A 12,569-nucleotide genomic window follows, 5' to 3' on the forward strand; every position below is an offset into this window, starting at 1 on the left:
CTTGTATCTGTGGGGTACAGAGATGAGGTAGTCATTCAAAAATCCAGTTAAACACTATTATTGGACACAGAGTTAAACTTATTATGTGAATTGTTAAGCACATTTTTACTCCTGAACTTATTTTGGGTTGCCATAACAAAGGGTTTGAATATTGACTCAAGACATTTCAGCTTTTCATTTTTATTAATTTGTAAAACAAATTTGACATGACAGGGAAAGCCCTGTCATGTCAAATTTGTAGGCCAGTGACCACAAAATCGAAAATGGAATCCATTTTAAATTCAGGCTGTAGCACAACAACATGTGGAAATAGTCAAGGGGTGCGATTACTTTCTGAAGACACTGTACATTGAGTCATTGAACACTGGTCACTTTAATATATACTGTATTCTAGTCCAGCCAGGTCACCCGTGATACAAATCAGTATTCGACTTCCATCCATGTGTGAGGACGTTGGGAGATGACGTGGGAACTGGCCACTAAAGGCAATGGTGAGGCGCTGTTGCCTTCAAGTAGGTTTCGGGTTTTGTTAGAGCATTGTGGACGGGGATGGCGGATGGGCGTTAGCATCTGCCTCTGTTTTTGCATGTTCAAATCCAGCGATAGAAAGTTGTTTTTGTGATTTGTTTTAAGCCTATCCCAAACCTTAACACTTACCTTAACCATTCAGAGTTAATGCCTAACCTAAAGATTTCTGAGTTAATGCCTAAACTTAACCCTAAGCTTAAAATGCGGAGATAATACCTCAACTTATCCTAAAAAACACTTTGAAATGTCACGTTTGGAACAACTTCGAAATTTGGAGTTTGAGAAACCTGGAGTCTAATTCTGACGTGAAACTGTGAGAGCTTGTTGTTCTAGTCATGGCTCATCCTATGTATAAAAAAAACCTTTGGGGGGGGGGGATTATGTGTCATGATGGAAATGGTTATGTTTGTGCTTTTCTAACAACTAATTCCTGTGTGTTTGGGTTCGAGATAAGTTTCCTGTGGAACAATAGATATTAACTGAACTCATACCGGCTGTAATGGACAGAGGTATGAATAATTGAATAAGAGATGTTTTTGACAATTTCCAATTATTATTACTCAATTCTATACTTTGGGTAGCACCAGTGATATAAGTAAGAAGACAACGTAATCTAAAATAATAATCCGTTCCCATCACGTGGAACTGTGTCCAAAATTGAAGTGAATCCAAGTACAGTGCCTTCGGAAAGTATTCAGACCCCTTGATTTTTACACATTTTGTTACGTTACAGCCTTATTCTAAATTGGATTTAAAAAATAGCAAATCTTCAGCAATCTACACTCAATAGCCCATAATGACAAAGCGAAAACAGGTTCAGATTTTTGGGGCAAATGTGTAAATAATAAAAAACAGAAATACCTTACATAAGTATTCAGATCCTTGCTATGAGACTCAAAATTTAGCTCAGATGCATCCTGTTTCCACGGATCATTCTTGACATGTTTCTAGAACTTGATTGGAGTCCACCTGTGGTAAATTCATTTGATTGGATGTGATTTGGAAAGGCACACACCTGTCTATATAAGGTCCCACAGTTGACAGTACATGTCAGAGCAAAACCCAAGCCATGAGGTCAAAGGAATTGTCATGAGAGCTCCGAGACAGGATTGTTTCAAGGCACATATCTGGGGAAGGGTACCAAAACATTTCTGCAGCGTTGAAGGTCACCAACAACACAGCAGCCTCCATCATTCTTAAATGTAAGAAGTTTGGAACCACCAAGATTCTTCCTAGAGCTGGCTGTCCGTCCAAACTGAGCAATCGGGGGAGAAGGGTCTTGGTCAGGGAGGTGACCAAGAACCCGATGGTCACTCTGACAGCACTCTACAGATCATCTGTGGAGATGGGAGAACCTTCCAAAAGGACAACCATCTCTGCAGCCCTCCACCAATCAGGCCTTTATGGTAGAGTGGCCAGATGTAAGTCACCCCTCAGTAAAAGAGACATGACAGCCCATGTGGAGTTTGCCAAAAGGTATCTAAAGACTGAGACCATGAGAAACAAGATTCTCTGGTCTGATGAAACCATGATTGAACACTTTGGCCTGAATGCCAAGTGTCACATCTGGAGGAAGCCTGGCACCATCCCCACGGTGAAGCATGGTGGTGGCAGCATCATGCTGTGGGGATGTTATTCAGAGGCTGGGACTGGAAGACTAGTCAGGAGTGAGGGGAAGATAAGCAGAGCAAAGTACAGAGAAATTCTTGATGAAAACCTGCTCCAGAGCGCTCATGACCTCAGACTGGGGTGAAGGTTTACCTTCCAACAGGACAACAACCCTAAGTACACAGCCAAGACAACACAGGCTTCAGGACAGGTCTCTGAATGTCCTTGAATAGCCCAGCCAGAGCCCGGACTTCAACCCGATCGAACATCTCTGGAGAGACCTGAAAACAGCTGTGTAGCGTTGCTCCCCATCCAACCTGACAGAGCTTGAGAGGATCCGCAGAGAAGGATGGGAGAAACTCCCCAAATACATGTGTGCAACGCTTGTAACGTCATACCCAAGAAAACTCTACGCTGTAATCACTTCCAAATGTGCTTCAAAAAAGTACTGAGTAAAGGGGCTGAATACTGATATTTAAGTTTGACATTTTTTTAAATTAGCAAACATTTCTTAAACCTGTTTTAGCTTCGTCATAATGGAGTGTTTTGTGTAGATTGATTTAGGCTTATCCAAAATAGTTTTTTTTGTCATGTCAGGTTGATTGTGGAGGTATGCACTGCGAAATTCATAGTAATTTAGACAAAGAACTGCATTGAGATACCGATCTGTTATTAACTTGCCACTGGCGACAAAAGCTCCAGCTGAAATGTCATTGTCAGAATCCATAAATGAAAGTGTGTAATGAAGCACATGTGTAACTGTATGAAGCGACGGTCTTAAGCAGTGGTTTTACAAATCCTATTGTACAACCCAGAATGAAGGGTTTGAAAGTGTCTGTGGTTTTATGCATTGATTTTGTTTACTTACTACTTTGATTGTAGATTTTGGTGTTAGTATGTATATGAATTCAATTAGATTCACTCCTGTTAATAGAAGTACAACCTTTTATTTTGATTCATTATAATGATGTATTTTGATATAGAAGCTAAAATCGAATTGCTTACATTAACATTTAATGATAATTATCACAGATTGAGTGATAAGAGGAGGGAATGTGATGGAAAATATATGTCTGTGCTTTTCTAATAATCGATTTCTGTGTTCATGCAAGTGACTGATCGTGCCTGGCAGGAATCCTCACTATCGGTATCTGCAATTTGGCAGTACGCCCAGAACCTTGTTTTGAGGACAACATATATCTCAGTTTCAAGGTCTCAGCTTGGAGAGAAGAAGCCTCATAAGGTATTGGTCTGGCGCATGCATGACCCAGAATTGGTCGGTCACATGCATGAACCAAACGCTAATGATTCATTCATTTTGAATGACGAATAAGCTAAATCATGCCTATGTAAGTTGTCTGTAAGCAGTATATAAGAGATCTAACGGGACTATGGTGCATCAAGTTTGTTGGAACATCTCCAGTTAACTTTTAATAAACAACAATTCATTTAAAGACTTCGAGTGTCCCTGTGTAGAATTCACACGACAGTGTGTATTGCTTTTTTATTTACAGCTATTACTGCACTGTCGGAGCTAGAAACACAAAAAATGTTGCTCCACCTGCGATATTGTCTGCAAATCTGTGTAAGCAACCAAAACACTTTGATTTGATTTTGAAGGTCTCACATGTACAGAGAGGGAGACACACACACACACACACACACACACACACACACACACACACACACACACACACACACACACACACACACACACACACACACACACACACACACACACACACGGTCCCTTCTCAGCCACAGCCACGGATGTGCTTGCTTGCTTACTCCAGTGTACATTTCATTCCAGCAGCAGGGAGTTAGTTGAGGTATCAGTTGTTCAGCCCTCTAAATGAAAGGCCCTCAGAAGCACATTACGTAAGTGCAGGTCCCATGCCTAAGCTGATTATGTGTCAGACTCATTCATTTCCATGTCTTTTTAAGAGCATAGTGGTGGCTTAGTGACCCTCACTCACTGAGGGCCTCATACATTCATCCACTCCCAACACACGTGTCCCCCCCTGACCTCATAGGGTGATGGCTAAAACAGCATTAGTCGTAGTTTACAGGGACATGACTGTCTGTCATTGATGTACAGGATAGATATACAGTACCTCACATAATGCCAGACCAGGTAGAGGACACATGTTATGGAGCAGGACAGGTGGGGCTGCTATGCCTTTGTTTGGTGATGTAAGTATGTGGTGTGTGTATGTGTGTGTGTCTATGCAAGGACGTGTGTGCCTTTATGTTTGTGTGTGTATGGATTGGATAGAGGGGACAGTCCTTACACCACATGGGAGATTTGACCCGCTGTTGTTTGGGTTGGTGCCAGCCAAGTTCAAGGTGTCATGCTCTGTTTCTATCATATAGAATAGCAATGTGACTAGAGGATGATTGGAACAGGATGGAGGTTCAGGTCGTGACTGAGAGTGAACAGGGGCAGGTGGTAGAAAAAAGAACTCTGTTCTTTACATTATGATAGAAAAGGCAGGAAGTGGATGACGTGTGTCTATGTGTGCTTGTGTGTGTGTGTGTGTGTGTGTGTGTGTGTGTGTGTGCACACCCAACTAAGGGTCTGTTATTGTACAGCTAATCCCCTCCAGAGGCCACCATAATGTATTATGAGAACCACTGAAAGACTGGTTTAAAGTCACAGGGGCCAGAGTATACATCATTCCACAAATAATAAAAACCTCCAGCCTAATGTAGACTCTGCATTGTGTTTACACAAAAGAAGAAGGGTCAGAAGTTTTTCCTGACCATGTGATCCTACCAGGAAAAATGTATTTTAGCCTTTCGTGCAGTTCAAACATCCATGCGTATACAGTGCCTTCGGAAAGTATTCAGACCCCTTGACTTTTTCCACATTTTGTTACGTTACAGCCTTATTCTAAAATTGATTAAATCTATGTTTTTCCTCAGCAATCTACACACAATACCCCATAATGACAAAGTGAAAACAAGTTTAGACATTTTAGCAAATGTATTAAAAATGAAAAACAGAAACACATTATTTGCATAAGTATTCAGACCCTTTGCTATGAGACTCGAAATTGAGCTCGGGTGCATCCTGTTTCCATTGATTATCCTTGAGATGTTTCTAGAACTTGATTGGAGTTCACCTGTGGTAAATTCAATAGATTGGACATGATTTGGAAAGGCACACACGATCTCATAGCAAAAACCAAGCCATGAGCACAAAGCAATTGTCATTAGAGTTCCAAGACAGGATTGTGTTGAGGCACAGATCTTGGGAAGGGTACTAAAGCATTTATGTAGTACTGAAGGTTCCCAAGAACACAGTGGCCTCAATCATTCTCAAATGGAAGAAGTTTGGAAACACCAAGACTCTTCCTAGAGCTGGCCGCCCGGCCGAAATGAGCAATCAGGGGAGAAAGGCCTTGGTCAGGGAGATGACCAAGCACCCAATGGTCACTCTGACAGAGCTCTAGAGTTCCTCTGACAGAGCTCTAGAGAACATTCCAGAAGGACAACCATCTCTGCAGCATTCCATCAATCAGGCCTTTATGGTAGAGTGGCCAGATGGAAACCACCCCTCAGTAAAAGGCACATGATAGCCAGCTTGGAGTTTGCCAAAAGGCACCTAAAGACTCCAGACCATGAGAATCAAGAATCTCTGGTCTGATGAAACCAAGATTAAACTCTTTGGCCTGAATGCCAATTGTCACATCTGGAGGAAACCTGACACCATCCCTAAGGTGAAGCATGGTGGTGGCAACATCATGCTGTGGGGATGTTTTTCAACGCCTGGGATTGGGAGACTAGTCAGTATTGAGGCAAAGATGAACGGAGCAAAGTACAGAGAGATCCAACTTAATATTACGAAGGTGTTCTTAATGTTTTGTACACTCAGTGTATATTCTCCATACTTACAGTTCAATGGCAAGACATAACACTGTGATTAGTACAAATTTGAACATATGCAGTACTTACTTTGCTTTGACATACACTATATGTGAATTCAGCTATTTCAGCCACACCCGTTGCTGACAAGTGTATAAAATCGAGCACACAGTCATGCAATCTCCATAGACAAACATTGATGCCACCTTTCCAACAAGTCAGTTCATCAAATATCTGCCCTGCTAGAGCTGCCCTGGTCAACTGTATGTGTTGTTATTGTGAAGTAAAAACATTTTGGAGCAACAACGGCTCAGTCGCAAAGTGGTAGGCCACACATGCTCACAGAACGGGGCCGACGAGTGCAGATGCGTTCTCTGGAGTGATGAATCACGCTTCACCATCAGGCAGTCCGACAGACAAATCTGGGTTTGGTGGATGCCAAGAGAAGACTACCTAACCCAATGCATAGTGCCAACTGTAAAGTTTGGCGGAAGAGGAATAATGGTCTGGGGCTGTTTTTCATGGTTCGGGCTTGGCCCCTTAGTTCCAGTGAAGGGAAATCTTAATGCTACAGCATACAATTACATTCTAGATGATTCTGTGCTTCCAACTTTATGGCAAGAGTTTCAGGAAGAAACGTTCCTGTTTCAACAAGATAATGCCCCTGTTCACAAAGCGAGGTCCATACAGGAATGGTTTGTCGAGATTGGTTTGGAAGAACTTGATTGGCCTGCATAGAGCCCTGACCTCAACCCCATTGAACACCTTTGGGATGAATTGGAGCACCAACTGCAAATCAGGCCTAATCGCCCAATGTTAGTGCGAGACCTCACTAATGCTCTTGTGGCTGAATGGAAGCAAGTCCCCGCAGCAATGTTCCAACGTATAGTGTAAAGCCTTCCCAGAAGAGTGGAGGCTGTTATAGCAGCAAACTCCATATTAATGCCCATGATTTTGTAATGAGATTTTCGACGAGCCGGTGTCCATATACTTTTGTGTAGTGTACTTTGAAACACTTCAAATTGACATAATATTACACATGCAAATGTTTCCAATTATCCAAAGAGTGAATAAAAGCCTGTCATATATAGCCTTGTTTCTTCAGAGCTGCTCAAACAGATAAGGCCTGTCATTGGTACTTAGTTCAGGTTAAAGCAGAGGACTGACCGGGATGTCATGGCCTTCTGGTTCTGATGACACACATGGATGTGTGTCCCAAATGTCACCCTATTCCCTAAATGTGCCCTGGTCAAAAGTAGTCCATTAGTCCATGCCATCTGTGTACACAGCCTGGGACACAGTAAGTCACTTATTATGTGATAGAGGGGATACAGTCTGAGTCTGCAGGTGGTTTACCATTTTTGTTCCTCCTTTGTCTGTTAAACACAGGTTAGGGGTTAAAGGTTATAGGTGTCAGTGGAAAGATTTTTGGGGATTTGATGCTCATCCCAGCAGTGCTGATATACAGCACATCTGGGCAATAGGGAAAGTTAATGTTAGTGTGTGTATGTGTGTGTGTGTGTGTGTGTGTGGGGGTGGGGTGTGCGTGTATGCCTGTGAATAGTTGTGCGTGCAATGGGAGTGGGGGGGCATTTTTGGATCCGCAAGGAACTTTTGTCCCGTGCTTTGTTTGTTCCAACCGCATCAAGGCTATGTTTCACACATGACAAATGACTCCAATGACTTTATGTGGGACAGATGGGGGGGATGAGGGAGGTAGGGTAGAGAGATGTTGGTTGGTAGCAGCAGCTGCGGGTGGAGATTTAGAGATAGCTTTGCAGAATGTGACGTTCCTTCCTTCCTTCCCCCCTGTCGTCTTTTGAAGCACATCTGTGAGCAGGCAGGCATCCCAACAATGGGGGACAGTCAGGCGCTCCAATGAACCCTACCCCCCGCTGCGATCTCTAGCTAGCTAGCTCACCCCATGGACCATGAAGGCATCATCTCCAGACCTGGCATGTCACTACGCTCCTCTTTCACAACCACCACAAAGAACACCGTGACTTTCTCCCCACAAACATATTCTCTCTCTCTCTGTTTCTCTCTCTCTCTTTCTCTGTCTCTCTCCCTTATCTCTCCTATCTCCCTATCTCATTATCTAATTCTCTCCTATTTCTATTTCTCCATAAGACTTTTTCTCCACAATGGGAAATGTGTTGACAGTGTGAGAGAGAGTGAGCACATGTAGTTTTATGAACCCCGTCTTCTCTTTTAAAATATTTGATTTGATATATCATAATGTGGACTTGGATATTGAATGTGAGTTGCCACGCGGTACCCTATTGCGTCTCTATTGCTACTGTGGCTGTGGCGTTCTGTCATTAGTAATTCAAAACAAGCAATCAAAATAGTTATGTCTTCATTAGTGGAATCCTGGATTAGACACAGCCACGGTAACGAGCTGAATCCTCTATTAAATGACATCATTAATCTAGTTTCCCGGCAAACATATAAATCTGCAGCAAACATAATCCCTCTACCTATTGGAAATACTCTTTAAACCTAAACAACAGACGAAAATCTATCTGTTTTACCCTTTTCCGTCTTAATCCTAATAATTTGATGAAAATACCCCGTTGACCCCGTTTTTTTAAAAATGACGTGGTTAAACATACAAGTGCAACACAGACAGCAAAATTGAGAGTACTAAGAGAAGAGCACTAAGATTGATTTAATTTGCCTAAATTGGCTAACAAAACACACGAGGGACAACGTTAACTGTTAGCATTGTTACCTCTTCGGGGCCCGTAACTGTGGTCTCGTTGTGAACGAGTGACCTGCGCTATTAAATTACTGTGACAAAACGTAGAGCGATGTACAGGCAGGTCAACAGAGACCAATAGACAAACAGTGAAGCTTGACTCACAAAAGGGATTAATGACCTGAAGGCTAAGTAAATGCCAACTGGATGAACGTGAAGCAGTTCAGTACATCCTGCGATGTTATGAAGAACATACGAGGTGATTGATACAGTATGCTTCAATGCTTTTACTTCCTCTGCTTACAGGGCAGTGAGGGCACAATTCTGACTTGAGGTCTTGCATGCGTAACTTCAATTTACGTAGGGCCAAAGGTTATGATTCCACCCACAGTACATATGGAAATATCTTGGATTCCTATCCAAAAGTGTCATCCCTTACATTTCCCTTGTGTGCTCAACATTTCCCTTATCCTAAAACCAAAAAAACAATGACCCGTAACTTACGGTATACCGGTATGTGAATATATCGGCCATAAATGACTGCAAATTAAAGTAATTGAGTGTGTTTTACAATTCTCCATACATCAACCAATGGATTATACAGCTCTTAGCTATGACTCACATTTTCCAGGAATTGAACCTTATAGGGAAAACTCCTGCATACATGATACTCAAAGTTCATGACAAGCTCAAGGTTCTTCACGTTATACACTGCGGCTCAAAGTGCCCTTGTCCTGGCTATCGAGCTGCATGAGGCCTACGCTGTTCTGTTGGTGCAACCCAGAGTGATCCAAGCTGGCCTGCTCAGGAAATGACAGCAGGGCGATTCCACACCAGGAAGGCCCGGAAACATTTTTGGCATCTCAGATTGTTGTGAATAATCTCACATAAACATTTAATTGGGAGGGAATGTGTTTAATATGCTCTTGACATTTGTATTACAAACCAGGGGTGGCAGGGTAGCCTAGTGGTTAGAGCGTTGGACTAGTAACCGGAAGGTTGCAAGTTCAAACCCCCGAGCTGACAAGGTACAAATCTGTCGTTCTACCCCTGAACAGGCAGTTAACCCACTGTTCCTAGGCCGTCATTGAAAAGAAGAATTTGTTCTTAACTGATCTTGCCTACTAAATAAAAAAATAAAATTTGTGAGACGTTCATGATGGAGGTGTCCATTTTAGGCCCTTTTTAGACCTGTACATGCCTCCTCTAACCGCACATGATACAGACAACATCTGGGTGTCAATGTAGGCTACTCTATATAGGGTGCTCGCCCACCAGCCTCTTTAACTAGCCCTTAGATCTATCCTCCATCCCAATGATCTGCAGAATGAAAGAGGGAACCTAAGAAGGCTGGAAATTGGGCTGGAAATTGGGACGACATCTATCAAGAACTATTCACTCCGCAACGATTCCTCTGGATGGGCCCAGTGATGAATGAGCATGCCCTTAGGATCATGTGACACCTTTATTCTTCACCCTCTCTATCTCTGTTTTCCTCTATTGGTTCACGGTGTGCTTGTTGAAGAACTGAGAGAAAATAGGGGTCTCAAATGTATTCAGATGCCTAGAACTCCACTCCTCGGCAGGCTTCAACATAGTTACCAAAGCCATGGATTTCTTCGCTCTGAGAGGAAACAGAATATTGTTAGCTAGGTGTTAAAGGAAAAATACACCCAAAACCACTCGCTCCTTTAATGTACAGTGTTAAATACATAACTCATATGTGAAAACAATATTTTTTGTGAACAAATGTTTAATGATGGCATTATAATAAGGTTGGTAGCAACATGGAAAATTGTTGTGGAAATCTGTTGCAGCTGAAGTTGACTACAAAATCCACAATGCATTGCTCTCTTTACGGATTTCGCCAAAAAGAAGTACAACATTGCAAATCTTTTCTGAGATGTGAGATAATTAACTTGCTGTCTGTAATATTGTATCATTTTGGAATCATTAAATTATGTACTTTATAGGAAAATAGGCACATTTCTCAACATATACACTGACTTTGAAAAGGTATTGCGTGAAGATGATCTTATCAACCATGTGACACAGCATGACAATGTGAATGCGATTGGTCTACAGTCTGCTTTGTGGGGCATTATACGTTCCTTCATTCATTGGATTCCTATCTCCTTTCTATAATATCTCTGGAAATGGCACCATGGACTAAAGAGGCAGACAAATAGGAAAAATGTTGTAAACCCTCCATTAAATTACACATTTCTCGAGGTAGGAATATGATCAATGGCTCATTCGAGAGAAGGCATCCTCCTGAGTTATGACATTGGTCGGTATTGAAGTGTACGATAGACGTTTTCGCCATCTAAAAGTTGTATTCCCATTAACTTCCAGTGTAGTGACAGCGACTTTATCACAGTGCTACATCATACCGTCCGGATTTCTGCCTGCTTGATCGCCAATAACTCAAATACACATGAAAACATGAAATAACCCAAGGAATCGATAGAACATCACTCAGAGATGCACAAAAACAATATAATGTAACAATCCTGGGTTTATAAGCGCGGAAATCGACTCTGCACTTCGAGCATGCTTTTGCGGCACAGCCGATAGCACGCCAGACCTCGGGCTAGAAGGTCAAGGGTTCGAGACCTGCTCCCTGCTGTTTCATTACAATAACATTAAAAATGGGTGAACCTTTCCTTTAATGAAGGCCTCCATCTAGGCAAACTAACCCATATTCTCCTCTGCCAAGGTCTGTCTATTAGTCATACATGGTATTATCACCATGTGTCAACTGAGAACACCTGGACAATGTATGTTTTCACTGAGCCCTGGTGCACATGGTGGTGATGGTGCCATGATTATACATCATTGGCTTTAAATGGATATACATTTAAATGTATGAATATTTACTTTAGCTTCAGCAGAACATAGTCTACTTAAATTAGGCGTTTCATCAAGTCCGGTACACACTGAGCCACACTTTCAGTAAGGATAGGGTCCACCTATAAAGTACACAGCATACGGTACAGCCTACAGTGCTTACACACTAGCCTGCATTCTCCTCCTCCCTCACTCTCAAACCAAGAGGTCACTGTAAAAGCAATGGGCTTCCATTGACCTTGAGAGATTTTTACAGTTGTGGTAAATTGCCTCACTTTGTCTCATAATCCTCTCCCAGACACCCATCTCTCCTCCCACACTTAGGAGCTTTATGTCACAGAGGATATCACCAACTCAAACAAGAAACTTCAGTGTCTCTCTCAAATAGCAGGGAGCAACTCAAAGATGAAAGGCATGACTTTTTCCACCACAAAAATTGTCAGAGTTTATCTTGAGCTCCTCCTGTCAAAGCTCTCTGTAATTGCATCCACCCTGTGTGTGTGTGTGTGTGTGTGTGTGTGTGTGTGTGTGTGTGGGGGGGGTTGTGGTGACAGGGTGATGTGTTTTGTATGCTGCTGCTTCATCACAGCTCTCTCAACCCACGGGCGCTCCGTTTTGTCAAACGATCCCAACAAATAGCGCCACAGTGGCAGTCTCTGCACTTACGCTCGAAATACAAACTTCTCCTGAACTGAGGTGAACTGGCCGTTCCATGTCATTTTAGCAAGCCATGACACCCATCTCGGATTTTTCTGAAATTCTTTCTGTAGATAGAAACAGATTAGCATTCCTGAAACATTCTTTTGTTGAAATGTAATTTTATCTCTGAGAAATTAAGCTTATTGATTGCACCAAAATTTGGCATTTTACTGTATAGGATTCAGGTAATATTCAGTAAATATCCATTTGGGTGCAATCAATTAGTTTAATTTCAAAATAATATTTTCGCAAAATAATGTTTCAGGAATGCTAATCGTGTCTGTTACTAACTACAGAAATGATTTTCAGAACAATC

The sequence above is a fragment of the Oncorhynchus tshawytscha genome, linkage group LG13 (assembly GCF_018296145.1).
Source record: "Oncorhynchus tshawytscha isolate Ot180627B linkage group LG13, Otsh_v2.0, whole genome shotgun sequence".
In the NCBI taxonomy this organism is placed as follows: domain Eukaryota; kingdom Metazoa; phylum Chordata; class Actinopteri; order Salmoniformes; family Salmonidae; genus Oncorhynchus; species Oncorhynchus tshawytscha.